The sequence below is a fragment of the Pristiophorus japonicus genome, chromosome 25 (genome assembly GCF_044704955.1).
Source record: "Pristiophorus japonicus isolate sPriJap1 chromosome 25, sPriJap1.hap1, whole genome shotgun sequence".
Lineage (NCBI taxonomy): Eukaryota > Metazoa > Chordata > Chondrichthyes > Pristiophoridae > Pristiophorus > Pristiophorus japonicus.
In genome coordinates, this window is record NC_092001.1 from 2,733,308 (window position 1) to 2,759,299 (window position 25,992).

The 25,992-nt window shown below is 44.5% G+C and overlaps 14 non-coding genes across 14 annotated transcripts; all 14 read left to right on the forward strand.

The window, feature by feature from the left end:
* Positions 1-1,142: 1,142 nt before the first annotated feature.
* trnai-aau (transfer RNA isoleucine (anticodon AAU)) lies at positions 1,143-1,216 on the forward strand. The gene has a single exon. It is a non-coding gene; the product is annotated as a tRNA-Ile (tRNA).
* A 2,208-nt stretch (positions 1,217-3,424) lies between these two features.
* On the forward strand, positions 3,425-3,498 carry trnai-aau (transfer RNA isoleucine (anticodon AAU)). The gene has a single exon. It is a non-coding gene; the product is annotated as a tRNA-Ile (tRNA).
* A 2,208-nt stretch (positions 3,499-5,706) lies between these two features.
* Positions 5,707-5,780, forward strand: trnai-aau (transfer RNA isoleucine (anticodon AAU)). The gene has a single exon. It is a non-coding gene; the product is annotated as a tRNA-Ile (tRNA).
* A 2,208-nt stretch (positions 5,781-7,988) lies between these two features.
* trnai-aau (transfer RNA isoleucine (anticodon AAU)) lies at positions 7,989-8,062 on the forward strand. The gene has a single exon. It is a non-coding gene; the product is annotated as a tRNA-Ile (tRNA).
* A 542-nt stretch (positions 8,063-8,604) lies between these two features.
* trnae-uuc (transfer RNA glutamic acid (anticodon UUC)) lies at positions 8,605-8,676 on the forward strand. The gene has a single exon. It is a non-coding gene; the product is annotated as a tRNA-Glu (tRNA).
* A 1,594-nt stretch (positions 8,677-10,270) lies between these two features.
* On the forward strand, positions 10,271-10,344 carry trnai-aau (transfer RNA isoleucine (anticodon AAU)). Its single transcript has one exon. It is a non-coding gene; the product is annotated as a tRNA-Ile (tRNA).
* A 2,208-nt stretch (positions 10,345-12,552) lies between these two features.
* Positions 12,553-12,626, forward strand: trnai-aau (transfer RNA isoleucine (anticodon AAU)). The gene has a single exon. It is a non-coding gene; the product is annotated as a tRNA-Ile (tRNA).
* Positions 12,627-14,834: 2,208 nt separating this feature from the next.
* On the forward strand, positions 14,835-14,908 carry trnai-aau (transfer RNA isoleucine (anticodon AAU)). The gene has a single exon. It is a non-coding gene; the product is annotated as a tRNA-Ile (tRNA).
* Positions 14,909-15,450: 542 nt separating this feature from the next.
* trnae-uuc (transfer RNA glutamic acid (anticodon UUC)) lies at positions 15,451-15,522 on the forward strand. Its single transcript has one exon. It is a non-coding gene; the product is annotated as a tRNA-Glu (tRNA).
* A 1,595-nt stretch (positions 15,523-17,117) lies between these two features.
* Positions 17,118-17,191, forward strand: trnai-aau (transfer RNA isoleucine (anticodon AAU)). The gene has a single exon. It is a non-coding gene; the product is annotated as a tRNA-Ile (tRNA).
* A 2,207-nt stretch (positions 17,192-19,398) lies between these two features.
* Positions 19,399-19,472, forward strand: trnai-aau (transfer RNA isoleucine (anticodon AAU)). The gene has a single exon. It is a non-coding gene; the product is annotated as a tRNA-Ile (tRNA).
* A 2,208-nt stretch (positions 19,473-21,680) lies between these two features.
* trnai-aau (transfer RNA isoleucine (anticodon AAU)) lies at positions 21,681-21,754 on the forward strand. Its single transcript has one exon. It is a non-coding gene; the product is annotated as a tRNA-Ile (tRNA).
* Positions 21,755-22,296: 542 nt separating this feature from the next.
* trnae-uuc (transfer RNA glutamic acid (anticodon UUC)) lies at positions 22,297-22,368 on the forward strand. The gene has a single exon. It is a non-coding gene; the product is annotated as a tRNA-Glu (tRNA).
* A 1,593-nt stretch (positions 22,369-23,961) lies between these two features.
* trnai-aau (transfer RNA isoleucine (anticodon AAU)) lies at positions 23,962-24,035 on the forward strand. The gene has a single exon. It is a non-coding gene; the product is annotated as a tRNA-Ile (tRNA).
* Positions 24,036-25,992: the final 1,957 nt, after the last annotated feature.

Consider the following 25,992-nt stretch of genomic DNA (forward strand, 5'->3'; position numbering starts at 1 on the left):
AGCTCTGAATTTCCCAGCAGTGAATTCATGGAGTGATTGATCTAACCGACATTCAACATCAGTATTGTTAAGGCTCTCCTTGATTCGCGACACTTATCTCTCTTCAGCATAGCACTGCTATGGACTGAACCTGTTAGAATTTCACCTTGCCTCGGGGTCAGTGCGGCTATGTGGGACTTCGGCCGGTCTCCCTTTCACAGCCCATCAGTGTCGAGAAAAGAACGGGGTATTTTACTGACATTTTATGTTCTCAAACAGTGATAAACTCTACAGTATATTTCACTGTGTCTTCAAGACGGTGAGATCGAGCCTGTTGTGCAAGCTTTGTTTCTTTATGAGCACTTCAGCAGAACATTAATCAACATGTGGAACTAGAATTGCTGATTGACACTGTACGTTTGCCAACATTTAACTGCAGTGTGAAAACAATCACCATTATAATTAGGCTTCCATTACGTTCTTGCACGACATCACCCTAAGTAACCTAGTTGATCACAGCACAGATATCCGTTAATTCATTGCCAGTGCGAAATAATACACATTTTGAACTTAGCAACGTGTACAAGACCACTGCCTGGATCGTGGGCAGTGATAACGGAACATGAGCATTAAGATTTTCGGTATCATTATACTTTACATTGACACAACCTGAGCTCTGAGATGTGTTTGGGACCCATTGCCCCGAAACGAGGACAGAGTGGGTGGGGCAATTCCTTCCGGGGTCAGGTTTTCTTTCAGAAAGGTGTGAGAAAACTTTGCTTCGTTCACTGTCAGACCGAAATAGTTCAGTTGGGAAGGCGTTTGACTGAAGATCCAGATGGTTCATGGCTCAATCCCGTGTTTCAGCAATTTTTGGTTATTTCGCGTTCCCTTCATTCTAAGGATAGTGGCTGATTTTATATCGGGACAGTGGGCTGTTCAGCGGTTGCGTGATAATAATTTTCAACATGAATTGTTTTTAGATTTAGCGCTCTTTTTCTGTTACGTTCTATTTACACTCTGCGCAGTGTTGTAGATGAACAGTGAACAATGTTTAAGCGATGTGATGTGTTCAATGTTTATGCAGTAAATCTGTCATCCAGTGTGAGTTTGAAACACAATCCCCGCAGACTGAGCTTTCACGCAACGTTAGCACAATTTGTGGCCGGTTAGCTCAGTTGGTTAGAGCGTGGTGCTAATAACGCCAAGGTCGCGGGTTCGATCCCCGTACGGGTCATTCCAATGTTCTTCATAATTTTTATTCGGTTTTTAGTCACGTTGAAAATCAAATCTTTATAATGAAACAAATCCACACAGAATCCCAAGGGTTGGGAATTATTTGGAATAACAGTCATTGCTTCTTTGCCGACGGGGTGGAGAGGCACATCTTTCTGTTTATTTCTGCTTCTTGGTTTGCTGATAAAGGATGAACCGGAGGCCTGTTCCCTTCAATGCTCAAAAGTAGGAACACACAGACAGAACGGTTCTGTCGCCTGGAGATGGGCAAAAGACAGCAGTTCAGGACAAAAACACTAAATGAAATGTTCACCCGGCACCGAGAGTGAAAAATACCGAGAAAAGGACAGAATGAAATAGATTTCAGTGGATGCCTACCCGCACGTGATGCTGTGGATGCGCGGACATATCTTTGGTGTTCTCCACAAAAAATGTCATTTGCAACAAACAGTTTTACCTGGCGCGAATGTGGTGATACTTTGGAAGGAGCAAGCAGGAAAGACTGTGTTGGTCTGCTTGTTGGCAAGCAAATGTGTAGCAGCTTCCCTGGTGGTCCAGTGGTTAGGTTTCGGCGCTTTCACCGCTGCGGCCTGGGTTCGATTCCCGGTCAGGGCACATTGTATTTCCGGCCGTTTAAATTGCTAGGCTGTTCCTGAAAAAAATTTACAGCTCACTGCTCTCTTGCTGCCCCAACCATCAGCAGCGCATCATTCGTTGTCGTGATAGAGCACACACTTCAGTGCCTTCCGTTTCAAAGTCAGCAGCAAATGAGGAGATCTCGCTCAACAAGTGCTGATTGACACCGTAAATGTTGCCAATCATGGCTTACTTTAGCCTTCCGTGAACATTTTTGCGGCACATCACTCTAGCTTACCATCTGTCAATGCATTGCCAGTGTGGAAATATTCAGCATTTTAAACTTAGCAACGTCTGCAAGACTGGAATCAGTGAATGCCTGGGCCATGGCCACTGATAACTTATCCCGAGCATTCATTTGGCCTGGGCCCCTCCTATATTGAACATTGGCTCACTGTGTGTCTATGTTTAGCGTTCACAGGCAATTTACAAGCTCTGAATTTCCCAGCAGTGAATTCATGGAGTGATTGATCTAACCGACATTCAACATCAGTATTGTTAAGGCTCTCCTTGATTCGCGACACTTATCTCTCTTCAGCATAGCACTGCTATGGACTGAACCTGTTAGAATTTCACCTTGCCTCGGGGTCAGTGCGGCTATGTGGGACTTCGGCCGGTCTCCCTTTCACAGCCCATCAGTGTCGAGAAAAGAACGGGGTATTTTACTGACATTTTATGTTCTCAAACAGTGATAAACTCTACAGTATATTTCACTGTGTCTTCAAGACGGTGAGATCGAGCCTGTTGTGCAAGCTTTGTTTCTTTATGAGCACTTCAGCAGAACATTAATCAACATGTGGAACTAGAATTGCTGATTGACACTGTACGTTTGCCAACATTTAACTGCAGTGTGAAAACAATCACCATTATAATTAGGCTTCCATTACGTTCTTGCACGACATCACCCTAAGTAACCTAGTTGATCACAGCACAGATATCCGTTAATTCATTGCCAGTGCGAAATAATACACATTTTGAACTTAGCAACGTGTACAAGACCACTGCCTGGATCGTGGGCAGTGATAACGGAACATGAGCATTAAGATTTTCGGTATCATTATACTTTACATTGACACAACCTGAGCTCTGAGATGTGTTTGGGACCCATTGCCCCGAAACGAGGACAGAGTGGGTGGGGCAATTCCTTCCGGGGTCAGGTTTTCTTTCAGAAAGGTGTGAGAAAACTTTGCTTCGTTCACTGTCAGACCGAAATAGTTCAGTTGGGAAGGCGTTTGACTGAAGATCCAGATGGTTCATGGCTCAATCCCGTGTTTCAGCAATTTTTGGTTATTTCGCGTTCCCTTCATTCTAAGGATAGTGGCTGATTTTATATCGGGACAGTGGGCTGTTCAGCGGTTGCGTGATAATAATTTTCAACATGAATTGTTTTTAGATTTAGCGCTCTTTTTCTGTTACGTTCTATTTACACTCTGCGCAGTGTTGTAGATGAACAGTGAACAATGTTTAAGCGATGTGATGTGTTCAATGTTTATGCAGTAAATCTGTCATCCAGTGTGAGTTTGAAACACAATCCCCGCAGACTGAGCTTTCACGCAACGTTAGCACAATTTGTGGCCGGTTAGCTCAGTTGGTTAGAGCGTGGTGCTAATAACGCCAAGGTCGCGGGTTCGATCCCCGTACGGGTCATTCCAATGTTCTTCATAATTTTTATTCGGTTTTTAGTCACGTTGAAAATCAAATCTTTATAATGAAACAAATCCACACAGAATCCCAAGGGTTGGGAATTATTTGGAATAACAGTCATTGCTTCTTTGCCGACGGGGTGGAGAGGCACATCTTTCTGTTTATTTCTGCTTCTTGGTTTGCTGATAAAGGATGAACCGGAGGCCTGTTCCCTTCAATGCTCAAAAGTAGGAACACACAGACAGAACGGTTCTGTCGCCTGGAGATGGGCAAAAGACAGCAGTTCAGGACAAAAACACTAAATGAAATGTTCACCCGGCACCGAGAGTGAAAAATACCGAGAAAAGGACAGAATGAAATAGATTTCAGTGGATGCCTACCCGCACGTGATGCTGTGGATGCGCGGACATATCTTTGGTGTTCTCCACAAAAAATGTCATTTGCAACAAACAGTTTTACCTGGCGCGAATGTGGTGATACTTTGGAAGGAGCAAGCAGGAAAGACTGTGTTGGTCTGCTTGTTGGCAAGCAAATGTGTAGCAGCTTCCCTGGTGGTCCAGTGGTTAGGTTTCGGCGCTTTCACCGCTGCGGCCTGGGTTCGATTCCCGGTCAGGGCACATTGTATTTCCGGCCGTTTAAATTGCTAGGCTGTTCCTGAAAAAAATTTACAGCTCACTGCTCTCTTGCTGCCCCAACCATCAGCAGCGCATCATTCGTTGTCGTGATAGAGCACACACTTCAGTGCCTTCCGTTTCAAAGTCAGCAGCAAATGAGGAGATCTCGCTCAACAAGTGCTGATTGACACCGTAAATGTTGCCAATCATGGCTTACTTTAGCCTTCCGTGAACATTTTTGCGGCACATCACTCTAGCTTACCATCTGTCAATGCATTGCCAGTGTGGAAATATTCAGCATTTTAAACTTAGCAACGTCTGCAAGACTGGAATCAGTGAATGCCTGGGCCATGGCCACTGATAACTTATCCCGAGCATTCATTTGGCCTGGGCCCCTCCTATATTGAACATTGGCTCACTGTGTGTCTATGTTTAGCGTTCACAGGCAATTTACAAGCTCTGAATTTCCCAGCAGTGAATTCATGGAGTGATTGATCTAACCGACATTCAACATCAGTATTGTTAAGGCTCTCCTTGATTCGCGACACTTATCTCTCTTCAGCATAGCACTGCTATGGACTGAACCTGTTAGAATTTCACCTTGCCTCGGGGTCAGTGCGGCTATGTGGGACTTCGGCCGGTCTCCCTTTCACAGCCCATCAGTGTCGAGAAAAGAACGGGGTATTTTACTGACATTTTATGTTCTCAAACAGTGATAAACTCTACAGTATATTTCACTGTGTCTTCAAGACGGTGAGATCGAGCCTGTTGTGCAAGCTTTGTTTCTTTATGAGCACTTCAGCAGAACATTAATCAACATGTGGAACTAGAATTGCTGATTGACACTGTACGTTTGCCAACATTTAACTGCAGTGTGAAAACAATCACCATTATAATTAGGCTTCCATTACGTTCTTGCACGACATCACCCTAAGTAACCTAGTTGATCACAGCACAGATATCCGTTAATTCATTGCCAGTGCGAAATAATACACATTTTGAACTTAGCAACGTGTACAAGACCACTGCCTGGATCGTGGGCAGTGATAACGGAACATGAGCATTAAGATTTTCGGTATCATTATACTTTACATTGACACAACCTGAGCTCTGAGATGTGTTTGGGACCCATTGCCCCGAAACGAGGACAGAGTGGGTGGGGCAATTCCTTCCGGGGTCAGGTTTTCTTTCAGAAAGGTGTGAGAAAACTTTGCTTCGTTCACTGTCAGACCGAAATAGTTCAGTTGGGAAGGCGTTTGACTGAAGATCCAGATGGTTCATGGCTCAATCCCGTGTTTCAGCAATTTTTGGTTATTTCGCGTTCCCTTCATTCTAAGGATAGTGGCTGATTTTATATCGGGACAGTGGGCTGTTCAGCGGTTGCGTGATAATAATTTTCAACATGAATTGTTTTTAGATTTAGCGCTCTTTTTCTGTTACGTTCTATTTACACTCTGCGCAGTGTTGTAGATGAACAGTGAACAATGTTTAAGCGATGTGATGTGTTCAATGTTTATGCAGTAAATCTGTCATCCAGTGTGAGTTTGAAACACAATCCCCGCAGACTGAGCTTTCACGCAACGTTAGCACAATTTGTGGCCGGTTAGCTCAGTTGGTTAGAGCGTGGTGCTAATAACGCCAAGGTCGCGGGTTCGATCCCCGTACGGGTCATTCCAATGTTCTTCATAATTTTTATTCGGTTTTTAGTCACGTTGAAAATCAAATCTTTATAATGAAACAAATCCACACAGAATCCCAAGGGTTGGGAATTATTTGGAATAACAGTCATTGCTTCTTTGCCGACGGGGTGGAGAGGCACATCTTTCTGTTTATTTCTGCTTCTTGGTTTGCTGATAAAGGATGAACCGGAGGCCTGTTCCCTTCAATGCTCAAAAGTAGGAACACACAGACAGAACGGTTCTGTCGCCTGGAGATGGGCAAAAGACAGCAGTTCAGGACAAAAACACTAAATGAAATGTTCACCCGGCACCGAGAGTGAAAAATACCGAGAAAAGGACAGAATGAAATAGATTTCAGTGGATGCCTACCCGCACGTGATGCTGTGGATGCGCGGACATATCTTTGGTGTTCTCCACAAAAAATGTCATTTGCAACAAACAGTTTTACCTGGCGCGAATGTGGTGATACTTTGGAAGGAGCAAGCAGGAAAGACTGTGTTGGTCTGCTTGTTGGCAAGCAAATGTGTAGCAGCTTCCCTGGTGGTCCAGTGGTTAGGTTTCGGCGCTTTCACCGCTGCGGCCTGGGTTCGATTCCCGGTCAGGGCACATTGTATTTCCGGCCGTTTAAATTGCTAGGCTGTTCCTGAAAAAAATTTACAGCTCACTGCTCTCTTGCTGCCCCAACCATCAGCAGCGCATCATTCGTTGTCGTGATAGAGCACACACTTCAGTGCCTTCCGTTTCAAAGTCAGCAGCAAATGAGGAGATCTCGCTCAACAAGTGCTGATTGACACCGTAAATGTTGCCAATCATGGCTTACTTTAGCCTTCCGTGAACATTTTTGCGGCACATCACTCTAGCTTACCATCTGTCAATGCATTGCCAGTGTGGAAATATTCAGCATTTTAAACTTAGCAACGTCTGCAAGACTGGAATCAGTGAATGCCTGGGCCATGGCCACTGATAACTTATCCCGAGCATTCATTTGGCCTGGGCCCCTCCTATATTGAACATTGGCTCACTGTGTGTCTATGTTTAGCGTTCACAGGCAATTTACAAGCTCTGAATTTCCCAGCAGTGAATTCATGGAGTGATTGATCTAACCGACATTCAACATCAGTATTGTTAAGGCTCTCCTTGATTCGCGACACTTATCTCTCTTCAGCATAGCACTGCTATGGACTGAACCTGTTAGAATTTCACCTTGCCTCGGGGTCAGTGCGGCTATGTGGGACTTCGGCCGGTCTCCCTTTCACAGCCCATCAGTGTCGAGAAAAGAACGGGGTATTTTACTGACATTTTATGTTCTCAAACAGTGATAAACTCTACAGTATATTTCACTGTGTCTTCAAGACGGTGAGATCGAGCCTGTTGTGCAAGCTTTGTTTCTTTATGAGCACTTCAGCAGAACATTAATCAACATGTGGAACTAGAATTGCTGATTGACACTGTACGTTTGCCAACATTTAACTGCAGTGTGAAAACAATCACCATTATAATTAGGCTTCCATTACGTTCTTGCACGACATCACCCTAAGTAACCTAGTTGATCACAGCACAGATATCCGTTAATTCATTGCCAGTGCGAAATAATACACATTTTGAACTTAGCAACGTGTACAAGACCACTGCCTGGATCGTGGGCAGTGATAACGGAACATGAGCATTAAGATTTTCGGTATCATTATACTTTACATTGACACAACCTGAGCTCTGAGATGTGTTTGGGACCCATTGCCCCGAAACGAGGACAGAGTGGGTGGGGCAATTCCTTCCGGGGTCAGGTTTTCTTTCAGAAAGGTGTGAGAAAACTTTGCTTCGTTCACTGTCAGACCGAAATAGTTCAGTTGGGAAGGCGTTTGACTGAAGATCCAGATGGTTCATGGCTCAATCCCGTGTTTCAGCAATTTTTGGTTATTTCGCGTTCCCTTCATTCTAAGGATAGTGGCTGATTTTATATCGGGACAGTGGGCTGTTCAGCGGTTGCGTGATAATAATTTTCAACATGAATTGTTTTTAGATTTAGCGCTCTTTTTCTGTTACGTTCTATTTACACTCTGCGCAGTGTTGTAGATGAACAGTGAACAATGTTTAAGCGATGTGATGTGTTCAATGTTTATGCAGTAAATCTGTCATCCAGTGTGAGTTTGAAACACAATCCCCGCAGACTGAGCTTTCACGCAACGTTAGCACAATTTGTGGCCGGTTAGCTCAGTTGGTTAGAGCGTGGTGCTAATAACGCCAAGGTCGCGGGTTCGATCCCCGTACGGGTCATTCCAATGTTCTTCATAATTTTTATTCGGTTTTTAGTCACGTTGAAAATCAAATCTTTATAATGAAACAAATCCACACAGAATCCCAAGGGTTGGGAATTATTTGGAATAACAGTCATTGCTTCTTTGCCGACGGGGTGGAGAGGCACATCTTTCTGTTTATTTCTGCTTCTTGGTTTGCTGATAAAGGATGAACCGGAGGCCTGTTCCCTTCAATGCTCAAAAGTAGGAACACACAGACAGAACGGTTCTGTCGCCTGGAGATGGGCAAAAGACAGCAGTTCAGGACAAAAACACTAAATGAAATGTTCACCCGGCACCGAGAGTGAAAAATACCGAGAAAAGGACAGAATGAAATAGATTTCAGTGGATGCCTACCCGCACGTGATGCTGTGGATGCGCGGACATATCTTTGGTGTTCTCCACAAAAAATGTCATTTGCAACGAACAGTTTTACCTGGCGCGAATGTGGTGATACTTTGGAAGGAGCAAGCAGGAAAGACTGTGTTGGTCTGCTTGTTGGCAAGCAGAGGTGTAGCAGCTTCCCTGGTGGTCCAGTGGTTAGGTTTCGGCGCTTTCACTGCTGTGGCCTGGGTTCGATTCCCGGTCAGGGAACATTGTATTTCCGGCCGTTTAAATTGCTAGGCTGTTCCTGAAAAAAATTTACAGCTCACTGCACTCTTGCTGCCCCAACCATCAGCAGCGCATCATTCGTTGTCGTGATAGAGCACACACTTCAGTGCCTTCCGTTTCAAAGTCAGCAGCAAATGAGGAGATCTCGCTCAACAAGTGCTGATTGACACCGTAAATGTTGCCAATCATGTCTTACTTTAGCCTTCCGTGAACATTTTTGCGGCACATCACTCTAGCTTACCATCTGTCAATGCATTGCCAGTGTGGAAATATTCAGCATTTTAAACTTAGCAACGTCTGCAAGACTGGAATCAGTGAATGCCTGGGCCATGGCCACTGATAACTTATCCCGAGCATTCATTTGGCCTGGGCCCCTCCTATATTGAACATTGGCTCACTGTGTGTCTATGTTTAGCGTTCACAGGCAATTTACAAGCTCTGAATTTCCCAGCAGTGAATTCATGGAGTGATTGATCTAACCGACATTCAACATCAGTATTGTTAAGGCTCTCCTTGATTCGCGACACTTATCTCTCTTCAGCATAGCACTGCTATGGACTGAACCTGTTAGAATTTCACCTTGCCTCGGGGTCAGTGCGGCTATGTGGGACTTCGGCCGGTCTCCCTTTCACAGCCCATCAGTGTCGAGAAAAGAACGGGGTATTTTACTGACATTTTATGTTCTCAAACAGTGATAAACTCTACAGTATATTTCACTGTGTCTTCAAGACGGTGAGATCGAGCCTGTTGTGCAAGCTTTGTTTCTTTATGAGCACTTCAGCAGAACATTAATCAACATGTGGAACTAGAATTGCTGATTGACACTGTACGTTTGCCAACATTTAACTGCAGTGTGAAAACAATCACCATTATAATTAGGCTTCCATTACGTTCTTGCACGACATCACCCTAAGTAACCTAGTTGATCACAGCACAGATATCCGTTAATTCATTGCCAGTGCGAAATAATACACATTTTGAACTTAGCAACGTGTACAAGACCACTGCCTGGATCGTGGGCAGTGATAACGGAACATGAGCATTAAGATTTTCGGTATCATTATACTTTACATTGACACAACCTGAGCTCTGAGATGTGTTTGGGACCCATTGCCCCGAAACGAGGACAGAGTGGGTGGGGCAATTCCTTCCGGGGTCAGGTTTTCTTTCAGAAAGGTGTGAGAAAACTTTGCTTCGTTCACTGTCAGACCGAAATAGTTCAGTTGGGAAGGCGTTTGACTGAAGATCCAGATGGTTCATGGCTCAATCCCGTGTTTCAGCAATTTTTGGTTATTTCGCGTTCCCTTCATTCTAAGGATAGTGGCTGATTTTATATCGGGACAGTGGGCTGTTCAGCGGTTGCGTGATAATAATTTTCAACATGAATTGTTTTTAGATTTAGCGCTCTTTTTCTGTTACGTTCTATTTACACTCTGCGCAGTGTTGTAGATGAACAGTGAACAATGTTTAAGCGATGTGATGTGTTCAATGTTTATGCAGTAAATCTGTCATCCAGTGTGAGTTTGAAACACAATCCCCGCAGACTGAGCTTTCACGCAACGTTAGCACAATTTGTGGCCGGTTAGCTCAGTTGGTTAGAGCGTGGTGCTAATAACGCCAAGGTCGCGGGTTCGATCCCCGTACGGGTCATTCCAATGTTCTTCATAATTTTTATTCGGTTTTTAGTCACGTTGAAAATCAAATCTTTATAATGAAACAAATCCACACAGAATCCCAAGGGTTGGGAATTATTTGGAATAACAGTCATTGCTTCTTTGCCGACGGGGTGGAGAGGCACATCTTTCTGTTTATTTCTGCTTCTTGGTTTGCTGATAAAGGATGAACCGGAGGCCTGTTCCCTTCAATGCTCAAAAGTAGGAACACACAGACAGAACGGTTCTGTCGCCTGGAGATGGGCAAAAGACAGCAGTTCAGGACAAAAACACTAAATGAAATGTTCACCCGGCACCGAGAGTGAAAAATACCGAGAAAAGGACAGAATGAAATAGATTTCAGTGGATGCCTACCCGCACGTGATGCTGTGGATGCGCGGACATATCTTTGGTGTTCTCCACAAAAAATGTCATTTGCAACGAACAGTTTTACCTGGCGCGAATGTGGTGATACTTTGGAAGGAGCAAGCAGGAAAGACTGTGTTGGTCTGCTTGTTGGCAAGCAGAGGTGTAGCAGCTTCCCTGGTGGTCCAGTGGTTAAGTTTCGGCGCTTTCACTGCTGTGGCCTGGGTTCGATTCCCGGTCAGGGAACATTGTATTTCCGGCCGTTTAAATTGCTAGGCTGTTCCTGAAAAAAATTTACAGCTCACTGCACTCTTGCTGCCCCAACCATCAGCAGCGCATCATTCGTTGTCGTGATAGAGCACACACTTCAGTGCCTTCCGTTTCAAAGTCAGCAGCAAATGAGGAGATCTCGCTCAACAAGTGCTGATTGACACCGTAAATGTTGCCAATCATGTCTTACTTTAGCCTTCCGTGAACATTTTTGCGGCACATCACTCTAGCTTACCATCTGTCAATGCATTGCCAGTGTGGAAATATTCAGCATTTTAAACTTAGCAACGTCTGCAAGACTGGAATCAGTGAATGCCTGGGCCATGGCCACTGATAACTTATCCCGAGCATTCATTTGGCCTGGGCCCCTCCTATATTGAACATTGGCTCACTGTGTGTCTATGTTTAGCGTTCACAGGCAATTTACAAGCTCTGAATTTCCCAGCAGTGAATTCATGGAGTGATTGATCTAACCGACATTCAACATCAGTATTGTTAAGGCTCTCCTTGATTCGCGACACTTATCTCTCTTCAGCATAGCACTGCTATGGACTGAACCTGTTAGAATTTCACCTTGCCTCGGGGTCAGTGCGGCTATGTGGGACTTCGGCCGGTCTCCCTTTCACAGCCCATCAGTGTCGAGAAAAGAACGGGGTATTTTACTGACATTTTATGTTCTCAAACAGTGATAAACTCTACAGTATATTTCACTGTGTCTTCAAGACGGTGAGATCGAGCCTGTTGTGCAAGCTTTGTTTCTTTATGAGCACTTCAGCAGAACATTAATCAACATGTGGAACTAGAATTGCTGATTGACACTGTACGTTTGCCAACATTTAACTGCAGTGTGAAAACAATCACCATTATAATTAGGCTTCCATTACGTTCTTGCACGACATCACCCTAAGTAACCTAGTTGATCACAGCACAGATATCCGTTAATTCATTGCCAGTGCGAAATAATACACATTTTGAACTTAGCAACGTGTACAAGACCACTGCCTGGATCGTGGGCAGTGATAACGGAACATGAGCATTAAGATTTTCGGTATCATTATACTTTACATTGACACAACCTGAGCTCTGAGATGTGTTTGGGACCCATTGCCCCGAAACGAGGACAGAGTGGGTGGGGCAATTCCTTCCGGGGTCAGGTTTTCTTTCAGAAAGGTGTGAGAAAACTTTGCTTCGTTCACTGTCAGACCGAAATAGTTCAGTTGGGATGGCGTTTGACTGAAGATCCAGATGGTTCATGGCTCAATCCCGTGTTTCAGCAATTTTTGGTTATTTCGCGTTCCCTTCATTCTAAGGATAGTGGCTGATTTTATATCGGGACAGTGGGCTGTTCAGCGGTTGCGTGATAATAATTTTCAACATGAATTGTTTTTAGATTTAGCGCTCTTTTTCTGTTACGTTCTATTTACACTCTGCGCAGTGTTGTAGATGAACAGTGAACAATGTTTTAGCGATGTGATGTGTTCAATGTTTATGCAGTAAATCTGTCATCCAGTGTGAGTTTGAAACACAATCCCCGCAGACTGAGCTTTCACGCAACGTTAGCACAATTTGTGGCCGGTTAGCTCAGTTGGTTAGAGCGTGGTGCTAATAACGCCAAGGTCGCGGGTTCGATCCCCGTACGGGTCAATCCAATGTTCTTCATAATTTTTATTCGGTTTTTAGTCACGTTGAAAATCAAATCTTTATAATGAAACAAATCCACACAGAATCCCAAGGGTTGGGAATTATTTGGAATAACAGTCATTGCTTCTTTGCCGACGGGGTGGAGAGGCACATCTTTCTGTTTATTTCTGCTTCTTGGTTTGCTGATAAAGGATGAACCGGAGGCCTGTTCCCTTCAATGCTCAAAAGTAGGAACACACAGACAGAACGGTTCTGTCGCCTGGAGATGGGCAAAAGACAGCAGTTCAGGACAAAAACACTAAATGAAATGTTCACCCGGCACCGAGAGTGAAAAATACCGAGAAAAGGACAGAATGAAATAGATTTCAGTGGATGCCTACCCGCACGTGATGCTGTGGATGCGCGGACATATCTTTGGTGTTCTCCACAAAAAATGTCATTTGCAACAAACAGTTTTACCTGGCGCGAATGTGGTGATACTTTGGAAGGAGCAAGCAGGAAAGACTGTGTTGGTCTGCTTGTTGGCAAGCAAATGTGTAGCAGCTTCCCTGGTGGTCCAGTGGTTAGGTTTCGGCGCTTTCACCGCTGCGGCCTGGGTTCGATTCCCGGTCAGGGCACATTGTATTTCCGGCCGTTTAAATTGCTAGGCTGTTCCTGAAAAAAATTTACAGCTCACTGCTCTCTTGCTGCCCCAACCATCAGCAGCGCATCATTCGTTGTCGTGATAGAGCACACACTTCAGTGCCTTCCGTTTCAAAGTCAGCAGCAAATGAGGAGATCTCGCTCAACAAGTGCTGATTGACACCGTAAATGTTGCCAATCATGGCTTACTTTAGCCTTCCGTGAACATTTTTGCGGCACATCACTCTAGCTTACCATCTGTCAATGCATTGCCAGTGTGGAAATATTCAGCATTTTAAACTTAGCAACGTCTGCAAGACTGGAATCAGTGAATGCCTGGGCCATGGCCACTGATAACTTATCCCGAGCATTCATTTGGCCTGGGCCCCTCCTATATTGAACATTGGCTCACTGTGTGTCTATGTTTAGCGTTCACAGGCAATTTACAAGCTCTGAATTTCCCAGCAGTGAATTCATGGAGTGATTGATCTAACCGACATTCAACATCAGTATTGTTAAGGCTCTCCTTGATTCGCGACACTTATCTCTCTTCAGCATAGCACTGCTATGGACTGAACCTGTTAGAATTTCACCTTGCCTCGGGGTCAGTGCGGCTATGTGGGACTTCGGCCGGTCTCCCTTTCACAGCCCATCAGTGTCGAGAAAAGAACGGGGTATTTTACTGACATTTTATGTTCTCAAACAGTGATAAACTCTACAGTATATTTCACTGTGTCTTCAAGACGGTGAGATCGAGCCTGTTGTGCAAGCTTTGTTTCTTTATGAGCACTTCAGCAGAACATTAATCAACATGTGGAACTAGAATTGCTGATTGACACTGTACGTTTGCCAACATTTAACTGCAGTGTGAAAACAATCACCATTATAATTAGGCTTCCATTACGTTCTTGCACGACATCACCCTAAGTAACCTAGTTGATCACAGCACAGATATCCGTTAATTCATTGCCAGTGCGAAATAATACACATTTTGAACTTAGCAACGTGTACAAGACCACTGCCTGGATCGTGGGCAGTGATAACGGAACATGAGCATTAAGATTTTCGGTATCATTATACTTTACATTGACACAACCTGAGCTCTGAGATGTGTTTGGGACCCATTGCCCCGAAACGAGGACAGAGTGGGTGGGGCAATTCCTTCCGGGGTCAGGTTTTCTTTCAGAAAGGTGTGAGAAAACTTTGCTTCGTTCACTGTCAGACCGAAATAGTTCAGTTGGGAAGGCGTTTGACTGAAGATCCAGATGGTTCATGGCTCAATCCCGTGTTTCAGCAATTTTTGGTTATTTCGCGTTCCCTTCATTCTAAGGATAGTGGCTGATTTTATATCGGGACAGTGGGCTGTTCAGCGGTTGCGTGATAATAATTTTCAACATGAATTGTTTTTAGATTTAGCGCTCTTTTTCTGTTACGTTCTATTTACACTCTGCGCAGTGTTGTAGATGAACAGTGAACAATGTTTAAGCGATGTGATGTGTTCAATGTTTATGCAGTAAATCTGTCATCCAGTGTGAGTTTGAAACACAATCCCCGCAGACTGAGCTTTCACGCAACGTTAGCACAATTTGTGGCCGGTTAGCTCAGTTGGTTAGAGCGTGGTGCTAATAACGCCAAGGTCGCGGGTTCGATCCCCGTACGGGTCATTCCAATGTTCTTCATAATTTTTATTCGGTTTTTAGTCACGTTGAAAATCAAATCTTTATAATGAAACAAATCCACACAGAATCCCAAGGGTTGGGAATTATTTGGAATAACAGTCATTGCTTCTTTGCCGACGGGGTGGAGAGGCACATCTTTCTGTTTATTTCTGCTTCTTGGTTTGCTGATAAAGGATGAACCGGAGGCCTGTTCCCTTCAATGCTCAAAAGTAGGAACACACAGACAGAACGGTTCTGTCGCCTGGAGATGGGCAAAAGACAGCAGTTCAGGACAAAAACACTAAATGAAATGTTCACCCGGCACCGAGAGTGAAAAATACCGAGAAAAGGACAGAATGAAATAGATTTCAGTGGATGCCTACCCGCACGTGATGCTGTGGATGCGCGGACATATCTTTGGTGTTCTCCACAAAAAATGTCATTTGCAACGAACAGTTTTACCTGGCGCGAATGTGGTGATACTTTGGAAGGAGCAAGCAGGAAAGACTGTGTTGGTCTGCTTGTTGGCAAGCAGAGGTGTAGCAGCTTCCCTGGTGGTCCAGTGGTTAGGTTTCGGCGCTTTCACTGCTGTGGCCTGGGTTCGATTCCCGGTCAGGGAACATTGTATTTCCGGCCGTTTAAATTGCTAGGCTGTTCCTGAAAAAAATTTACAGCTCACTGCACTCTTGCTGCCCCAACCATCAGCAGCGCATCATTCGTTGTCGTGATAGAGCACACACTTCAGTGCCTTCCGTTTCAAAGTCAGCAGCAAATGAGGAGATCTCGCTCAACAAGTGCTGATTGACACCGTAAATGTTGCCAATCATGTCTTACTTTAGCCTTCCGTGAACATTTTTGCGGCACATCACTCTAGCTTACCATCTGTCAATGCATTGCCAGTGTGGAAATATTCAGCATTTTAAACTTAGCAACGTCTGCAAGACTGGAATCAGTGAATGCCTGGGCCATGGCCACTGATAACTTATCCCGAGCATTCATTTGGCCTGGGCCCCTCCTATATTGAACATTGGCTCACTGTGTGTCTATGTTTAGCGTTCACAGGCAATTTACAAGCTCTGAATTTCCCAGCAGTGAATTCATGGAGTGATTGATCTAACCGACATTCAACATCAGTATTGTTAAGGCTCTCCTTGATTCGCGACACTTATCTCTCTTCAGCATAGCACTGCTATGGACTGAACCTGTTAGAATTTCACCTTGCCTCGGGGTCAGTGCGGCTATGTGGGACTTCGGCCGGTCTCCCTTTCACAGCCCATCAGTGTCGAGAAAAGAACGGGGTATTTTACTGACATTTTATGTTCTCAAACAGTGATAAACTCTACAGTATATTTCACTGTGTCTTCAAGACGGTGAGATCGAGCCTGTTGTGCAAGCTTTGTTTCTTTATGAGCACTTCAGCAGAACATTAAATCAACATGTGGAACTAGAATTGCTGATTGACACTGTACGTTTGCCAACATTTAACTGCAGTGTGAAAACAATCACCATTATAATTAGGCTTCCATTACGTTCTTGCACGACATCACCCTAAGTAACCTAGTTGATCACAGCACAGATATCCGTTAATTCATTGCCAGTGCGAAATAATACACATTTTGAACTTAGCAACGTGTACAAGACCACTGCCTGGATCGTGGGCAGTGATAACGGAACATGAGCATTAAGATTTTCGGTATCATTATACTTTACATTGACACAACCTGAGCTCTGAGATGTGTTTGGGACCCATTGCCCCGAAACGAGGACAGAGTGGGTGGGGCAATTCCTTCCGGGGTCAGGTTTTCTTTCAGAAAGGTGTGAGAAAACTTTGCTTCGTTCACTGTCAGACCGAAATAGTTCAGTTGGGAAGGCGTTTGACTGAAGATCCAGATGGTTCATGGCTCAATCCCGTGTTTCAGCAATTTTTGGTTATTTCGCGTTCCCTTCATTCTAAGGATAGTGGCTGATTTGATATCGGGACAGTGGGCTGTTCAGCGGTTGCGTGATAATAATTTTCAACATGAATTGTTTTTAGATTTAGCGCTCTTTTTCTGTTACGTTCTATTTACACTCTGCACAGTGTTGTAGATGAACGGTGAACAATGTTTAAGCGATGTGATGTGTTCAATGTTTATGCAGTAAATCTGTCATCCAGTGTGAGTTTGAAACACAATCCCCGCAGACTGAGCTTTCACGCAACGTTAGCACAATTTGTGGCCGGTTAGCTCAGTTGGTTAGAGCGTGGTGCTAATAACGCCAAGGTCGCGGGTTCGATCCCCGTACGGGTCATTCCAATGTTCTTCATAATTTTTATTCGGTTTTTAGTCACGTTGAAAATCAAATCTTTATAATGAAACAAATCCACACAGAATCCCAAGGGTTGGGAATTATTTGGAATAACAGTCATTGCTTCTTTGCCGACGGGGTGGAGAGGCACATATTTCTGTTTATTTCTGCTTCTTGGTTTGCTGATAAAGGATGAACCGGAGGCCTGTTCCCTTCAATGCTCAAAAGTAGGAACACACAGACAGAACGGTTCTGTCGCCTGGAGATGGGCAAAAGACAGCAGTTCAGGACAAAAACACTAAATGAAATGTTCACCCGGCACCGAGAGTGAAAAATACCGAGAAAAGGACAGAATGAAATAGATTTCAGTGGATGCCTACCCGCACGTGATGCTGTGGATGCGCGGACATATCTTTGGTGTTCTCCACAAAAAATGTCATTTGCAACGAACAGTTTTACCTGGCGCGAATGTGGTGATACTTTGGAAGGAGCAAGCAGGAAAGACTGTGTTGGTCTGCTTGTTGGCAAGCAGAGGTGTAGCAGCTTCCCTGGTGGTCCAGTGGTTAGGTTTCGGCGCTTTCACCGCTGCGGCCTGGGTTCGATTCCCGGTCAGGGCACATTGTATTTCCGGCCGTTTAAATTGCTAGGCTGTTCCTGAAAAAAATTTACAGCTCACTGCTCTCTTGCTGCCCCAACCATCAGCAGCGCATCATTCGTTGTCGTGATAGAGCACACACTTCAGTGCCTTCCGTTTCAAAGTCAGCAGCAAATGAGGAGATCTCGCTCAACAAGTGCTGATTGACACCGTAAATGTTGCCAATCATGTCTTACTTTAGCCTTCCGTGAACATTTTTGCGGCACATCACTCTAGCTTACCATCTGTCAATGCATTGCCAGTGTGGAAATATTCAGCATTTTAAACTTAGCAACGTCTGCAAGACTGGAATCAGTGAATGCCTGGGCCATGGCCACTGATAACTTATCCCGAGCATTCATTTGGCCTGGGCCCCTCCTATATTGAACATTGGCTCACTGTGTGTCTATGTTTAGCGTTCACAGGCAATTTACAAGCTCTGAATTTCCCAGCAGTGAATTCATGGAGTGATTGATCTAACCGACATTCAACATCAGTATTGTTAAGGCTCTCCTTGATTCGCGACACTTATCTCTCTTCAGCATAGCACTGCTATGGACTGAACCTGTTAGAATTTCACCTTGCCTCGGGGTCAGTGCGGCTATGTGGGACTTCGGCCGGTCTCCCTTTCACAGCCCATCAGTGTCGAGAAAAGAACGGGGTATTTTACTGACATTTTATGTTCTCAAACAGTGATAAACTCTACAGTATATTTCACTGTGTCTTCAAGACGGTGAGATCGAGCCTGTTGTGCAAGCTTTGTTTCTTTATGAGCACTTCAGCAGAATATTAATCAACATGTGGAACTAGAATTGCTGATTGACACTGTACGTTTGCCAACATTTAACTGCAGTGTGAAAACAATCACCATTATAATTAGGCTTCCATTACGTTCTTGCACGACATCACCCTAAGTAACCTAGTTGATCACAGCACAGATATCCGTTAATTCATTGCCAGTGCGAAATAATACACATTTTGAACTTAGCAACGTGTACAAGACCACTGCCTGGATCGTGGGCAGTGATAACGGAACATGAGCATTAAGATTTTCGGTATCATTATACTTTACATTGACACAACCTGAGCTCTGAGATGTGTTTGGGACCCATTGCCCCGAAACGAGGACAGAGTGGGTGGGGCAATTCCTTCCGGGGTCAGGTTTTCTTTCAGAAAGGTGTGAGAAAACTTTGCTTCGTTCACTGTCAGACCGAAATAGTTCAGTTGGGAAGGCGTTTGACTGAAGATCCAGATGGTTCATGGCTCAATCCCGTGTTTCAGCAATTTTTGGTTATTTCGCGTTCCCTTCATTCTAAGGATAGTGGCTGATTTTATATCGGGACAGTGGGCTGTTCAGCGGTTGCGTGATAATAATTTTCAACATGAATTGTTTTTAGATTTAGCGCTCTTTTTCTGTTACGTTCTATTTACACTCTGCGCAGTGTTGTAGATGAACAGTGAACAATGTTTAAGCGATGTGATGTGTTCAATGTTTATGCAGTAAATCTGTCATCCAGTGTGAGTTTGAAACACAATCCCGCAGACTGAGCTTTCACGCAACGTTAGCACAATTTGTGGCCGGTTAGCTCAGTTGGTTAGAGCGTGGTGCTAATAACGCCAAGGTCGCGGGTTCGATCCCCGTACGGGTCATTCCAATGTTCTTCATAATTTTTATTCGGTTTTTAGTCACGTTGAAAATCAAATCTTTATAATGAAACAAATCCACACAGAATCCCAAGGGTTGGGAATTATTTGGAATAACAGTCATTGCTTCTTTGCCGACGGGGTGGAGAGGCACATCTTTCTGTTTATTTCTGCTTCTTGGTTTGCTGATAAAGGATGAACCGGAGGCCTGTTCCCTTCAATGCTCAAAAGTAGGAACACACAGACAGAACGGTTCTGTCGCCTGGAGATGGGCAAAAGACAGCAGTTCAGGACAAAAACACTAAATGAAATGTTCACCCGGCACCGAGAGTGAAAAATACCGAGAAAAGGACAGAATGAAATAGATTTCAGTGGATGCCTACCCGCACGTGATGCTGTGGATGCGCGGACATATCTTTGGTGTTCTCCACAAAAAATGTCATTTGCAACAAACAGTTTTACCTGGCGCGAATGTGGTGATACTTTGGAAGGAGCAAGCAGGAAAGACTGTGTTGGTCTGCTTGTTGGCAAGCAAATGTGTAGCAGCTTCCCTGGTGGTCCAGTGGTTAGGTTTCGGCGCTTTCACCGCTGCGGCCTGGGTTCGATTCCCGGTCAGGGCACATTGTATTTCCGGCCGTTTAAATTGCTAGGCTGTTCCTGAAAAAAATTTACAGCTCACTGCTCTCTTGCTGCCCCAACCATCAGCAGCGCATCATTCGTTGTCGTGATAGAGCACACACTTCAGTGCCTTCCGTTTCAAAGTCAGCAGCAAATGAGGAGATCTCGCTCAACAAGTGCTGATTGACACCGTAAATGTTGCCAATCATGGCTTACTTTAGCCTTCCGTGAACATTTTTGCGGCACATCACTCTAGCTTACCATCTGTCAATGCATTGCCAGTGTGGAAATATTCAGCATTTTAAACTTAGCAACGTCTGCAAGACTGGAATCAGTGAATGCCTGGGCCATGGCCACTGATAACTTATCCCGAGCATTCATTTGGCCTGGGCCCCTCCTATATTGAACATTGGCTCACTGTGTGTCTATGTTTAGCGTTCACAGGCAATTTACAAGCTCTGAATTTCCCAGCAGTGAATTCATGGAGTGATTGATCTAACCGACATTCAACATCAGTATTGTTAAGGCTCTCCTTGATTCGCGACACTTATCTCTCTTCAGCATAGCACTGCTATGGACTGAACCTGTTAGAATTTCACCTTGCCTCGGGGTCAGTGCGGCTATGTGGGACTTCGGCCGGTCTCCCTTTCACAGCCCATCAGTGTCGAGAAAAGAACGGGGTATTTTACTGACATTTTATGTTCTCAAACAGTGATAAACTCTACAGTATATTTCACTGTGTCTTCAAGACGGTGAGATCGAGCCTGTTGTGCAAGCTTTGTTTCTTTATGAGCACTTCAGCAGAACATTAATCAACATGTGGAACTAGAATTGCTGATTGACACTGTACGTTTGCCAACATTTAACTGCAGTGTGAAAACAATCACCATTATAATTAGGCTTCCATTACGTTCTTGCACGACATCACCCTAAGTAACCTAGTTGATCACAGCACAGATATCCGTTAATTCATTGCCAGTGCGAAATAATACACATTTTGAACTTAGCAACGTGTACAAGACCACTGCCTGTATCGTGGGCAGTGATAACGGAACATGAGCATTAAGATTTTCGGTATCATTATACTTTACATTGACACAACCTGAGCTCTGAGATGTGTTTGGGACCCATTGCCCCGAAACGAGGACAGAGTGGGTGGGGCAATTCCTTCCGGGGTCAGGTTTTCTTTCAGAAAGGTGTGAGAAAACTTTGCTTCGTTCACTGTCAGACCGAAATAGTTCAGTTGGGAAGGCGTTTGACTGAAGATCCAGATGGTTCATGGCTCAATCCCGTGTTTCAGCAATTTTTGGTTATTTCGCGTTCCCTTCATTCTAAGGATAGTGGCTGATTTTATATCGGGACAGTGGGCTGTTCAGCGGTTGCGTGATAATAATTTTCAACATGAATTGTTTTTAGATTTAGCGCTCTTTTTCTGTTACGTTCTATTTACACTCTGCGCAGTGTTGTAGATGAACAGTGAACAATGTTTAAGCGATGTGATGTGTTCAATGTTTATGCAGTAAATCTGTCATCCAGTGTGAGTTTGAAACACAATCCCCGCAGACTGAGCTTTCATGCAACGTTAGCACAATTTGTGGCCGGTTAGCTCAGTTGGTTAGAGCGTGGTGCTAATAACGCCAAGGTCGTGTGTTCGATCCCCGTACGGGCCATTCCAGTGTTCTTCATAATTTTTATTCGGTTTTTAGTCACGTTGAAAATCAAATCTTTATAATGAAACAAATCCACACAGAATCCCAAGGGTTGGGAATTATTTGGAATAACAGTCATTGCTTCTTTGCCGACGGGGTGGAGAGGCACATCTTTCTGTTTATTTCTGCTTCTTGGTTTGCTGATAAATGATGAACCGGAGGCCTGTTCCCTTCAATGCTCAAAAGTAGGAACAGACAGACAGAACGGTTCTGTCGCCTGGAGATGGGCAAAAGACAGCAGTTCAGGACAAAAACACTAAATGAAATGTTCACCCGGCACCGAGAGTGAAAAATCCCGAGAAAAGGACAGAATGAAATAGATTTCAGTGGATGCCTACCCGCACGTGATGCTGTGGATGCGCGGACATATCTTTGGTGTTCTCCACAAAAAATGTCATTTGCAACGAACAGTTTTACCTGGCGCGAATGTGGTGATACTTTGGAAGGAGCAAGCAGGAAAGACTGTGTTGGTCTGCTTGTTGGCAAGCAGATGTGTAGCAGCTTCCCTGGTGGTCCAGTGGTTAGGTTTCGGCGCTTTCACTGCTGTGGCCTGGGTTCGATTCCCGGTCAGGGAACATTGTATTTCCGGCCGTTTAAATTGCTAGGCTGTTCCTGAAAAAAATTTACAGCTCACTGCACTCTTGCTGCCCCAACCATCAGCAGCGCATCATTCGTTGTCGTGATAGAGCACACACTTCAGTGCCTTCCGTTTCAAAGTCAGCAGCAAATGAGGAGATCTCGCTCAACAAGTGCTGATTGACACCGTAAATGTTGCCAATCATGTCTTACTTTAGCCTTCCGTGAACATTTTTGCGGCACATCACTCTAGCTTACCATCTGTCAATGCATTGCCAGTGTGGAAATATTCAGCATTTTAAACTTAGCAACGTCTGCAAGACTGGAATCAGTGAATGCCTGGGCCATGGCCACTGATAACTTATCCCGAGCATTCATTTGGCCTGGGCCCCTCCTATATTGAACATTGGCTCACTGTGTGTCTATGTTTAGCGTTCACAGGCAATTTACAAGCTCTGAATTTCCCAGCAGTGAATTCATGGAGTGATTGATCTAACCGACATTCAACATCAGTATTGTTAAGGCTCTCCTTGATTCGCGACACTTATCTCTCTTCAGCATAGCACTGCTATGGACTGAACCTGTTAGAATTTCACCTTGCCTCGGGGTCAGTGCGGCTATGTGGGACTTCGGCCGGTCTCCCTTTCACAGCCCATCAGTGTCGAGAAAAGAACGGGGTATTTTACTGACATTTTATGTTCTCAAACAGTGATAAACTCTACAGTATATTTCACTGTGTCTTCAAGACGGTGAGATCGAGCCTGTTGTGCAAGCTTTGTTTCTTTATGAGCACTTCAGCAGAACATTAATCAACATGTGGAACTAGAATTGCTGATTGACACTGTACGTTTGCCAACATTTAACTGCAGTGTGAAAACAATCACCATTATAATTAGGCTTCCATTACGTTCTTGCACGACATCACCCTAAGTAACCTAGTTGATCACAGCACAGATATCCGTTAATTCATTGCCAGTGCGAAATAATACACATTTTGAACTTAGCAACGTGTACAAGACCACTGCCTGGATCGTGGGCAGTGATAACGGAACATGAGCATTAAGATTTTCGGTATCATTATACTTTACATTGACACAACCTGAGCTCTGAGATGTGTTTGGGACCCATTGCCCCGAAACGAGGACAGAGTGGGTGGGGCAATTCCTTCCGGGGTCAGGTTTTCTTTCAGAAAGGTGTGAGAAAACTTTGCTTCGTTCACTGTCAGACCGAAATAGTTCAGTTGGGAAGGCGTTTGACTGAAGATCCAGATGGTTCATGGCTCAATCCCGTGTTTCAGCAATTTTTGGTTATTTCGCGTTCCCTTCATTCTAAGGATAGTGGCTGATTTTATATCGGGACAGTGGGCTGTTCAGCGGTTGCGTGATAATAATTTTCAACATGAATTGTTTTTAGATTTAGCGCTCTTTTTCTGTTACGTTCTATTTACACTCTGCGCAGTGTTGTAGATGAACAGTGAACAATGTTTAAGCGATGTGATGTGTTCAATGTTTATGCAGTAAATCTGTCATCCAGTGTGAGTTTGAAACACAATCCCGCAGACTGAGCTTTCACGCAACGTTAGCACAATTTGTGGCCGGTTAGCTCAGTTGGTTAGAGCGTGGTGCTAATAACGCCAAGGTCGCGGGTTCGATCCCCGTACGGGTCATTCCAATGTTCTTCATAATTTTTATTCGGTTTTTAGTCACGTTGAAAATCAAATCTTTATAATGAAACAAATCCACACAGAATCCCAAGGGTTGGGAATTATTTGGAATAACAGTCATTGCTTCTTTGCCGACGGGGTGGAGAGGCACATCTTTCTGTTTATTTCTGCTTCTTGGTTTGCTGATAAAGGATGAACCGGAGGCCTGTTCCCTTCAATGCTCAAAAGTAGGAACACACAGACAGAACGGTTCTGTCGCCTGGAGATGGGCAAAAGACAGCAGTTCAGGACAAAAACACTAAATGAAATGTTCACCCGGCACCGAGAGTGAAAAATACCGAGAAAAGGACAGAATGAAATAGATTTCAGTGGATGCCTACCCGCACGTGATGCTGTGGATGCGCGGACATATCTTTGGTGTTCTCCACAAAAAATGTCATTTGCAACAAACAGTTTTACCTGGCGCGAATGTGGTGATACTTTGGAAGGAGCAAGCAGGAAAGACTGTGTTGGTCTGCTTGTTGGCAAGCAAATGTGTAGCAGCTTCCCTGGTGGTCCAGTGGTTAGGTTTCGGCGCTTTCACCGCTGCGGCCTGGGTTCGATTCCCGGTCAGGGCACATTGTATTTCCGGCCGTTTAAATTGCTAGGCTGTTCCTGAAAAAAATTTACAGCTCACTGCTCTCTTGCTGCCCCAACCATCAGCAGCGCATCATTCGTTGTCTTGATAGAGCACACACTTCAGTGCCTTCCGTTTCAAAGTCAGCAGCAAATGAGGAGATCTCGCTCAACAAGTGCTGATTGACACCGTAAATGTTGCCAATCATGGCTTACTTTAGCCTTCCGTGAACATTTTTGCGGCACATCACTCTAGCTTACCATCTGTCAATGCATTGCCAGTGTGGAAATATTCAGCATTTTAAACTTAGCAACGTCTGCAAGACTGGAATCAGTGAATGCCTGGGCCATGGCCACTGATAACTTATCCCGAGCATTCATTTGGCCTGGGCCCCTCCTATATTGAACATTGGCTCACTGTGTGTCTATGTTTAGCGTTCACAGGCAATTTACAAGCTCTGAATTTCCCAGCAGTGAATTCATGGAGTGATTGATCTAACCGACATTCAACATCAGTATTGTTAAGGCTCTCCTTGATTCGCGACACTTATCTCTCTTCAGCATAGCACTGCTATGGACTGAACCTGTTAGAATTTCACCTTGCCTCGGGGTCAGTGCGGCTATGTGGGACTTCGGCCGGTCTCCCTTTCACAGCCCATCAGTGTCGAGAAAAGAACGGGGTATTTTACTGACATTTTATGTTCTCAAACAGTGATAAACTCTACAGTATATTTCACTGTGTCTTCAAGACGGTGAGATCGAGCCTGTTGTGCAAGCTTTGTTTCTTTATGAGCACTTCAGCAGAACATTAATCAACATGTGGAACTAGAATTGCTGATTGACACTGTACGTTTGCCAACATTTAACTGCAGTGTGAAAACAATCACCATTATAATTAGGCTTCCATTACGTTCTTGCACGACATCACCCTAAGTAACCTAGTTGATCACAGCACAGATATCCGTTAATTCATTGCCAGTGCGAAATAATACACATTTTGAACTTAGCAACGTGTACAAGACCACTGCCTGGATCGTGGGCAGTGATAACGGAACATGAGCATTAAGATTTTCGGTATCATTATACTTTACATTGACACAACCTGAGCTCTGAGATGTGTTTGGGACCCATTGCCCCGAAACGAGGACAGAGTGGGTGGGGCAATTCCTTCCGGGGTCAGGTTTTCTTTCAGAAAGGTGTGAGAAAACTTTGCTTCGTTCACTGTCAGACCGAAATAGTTCAGTTGGGAAGGCGTTTGACTGAAGATCCAGATGGTTCATGGCTCAATCCCGTGTTTCAGCAATTTTTGGTTATTTCGCGTTCCCTTCATTCTAAGGATAGTGGC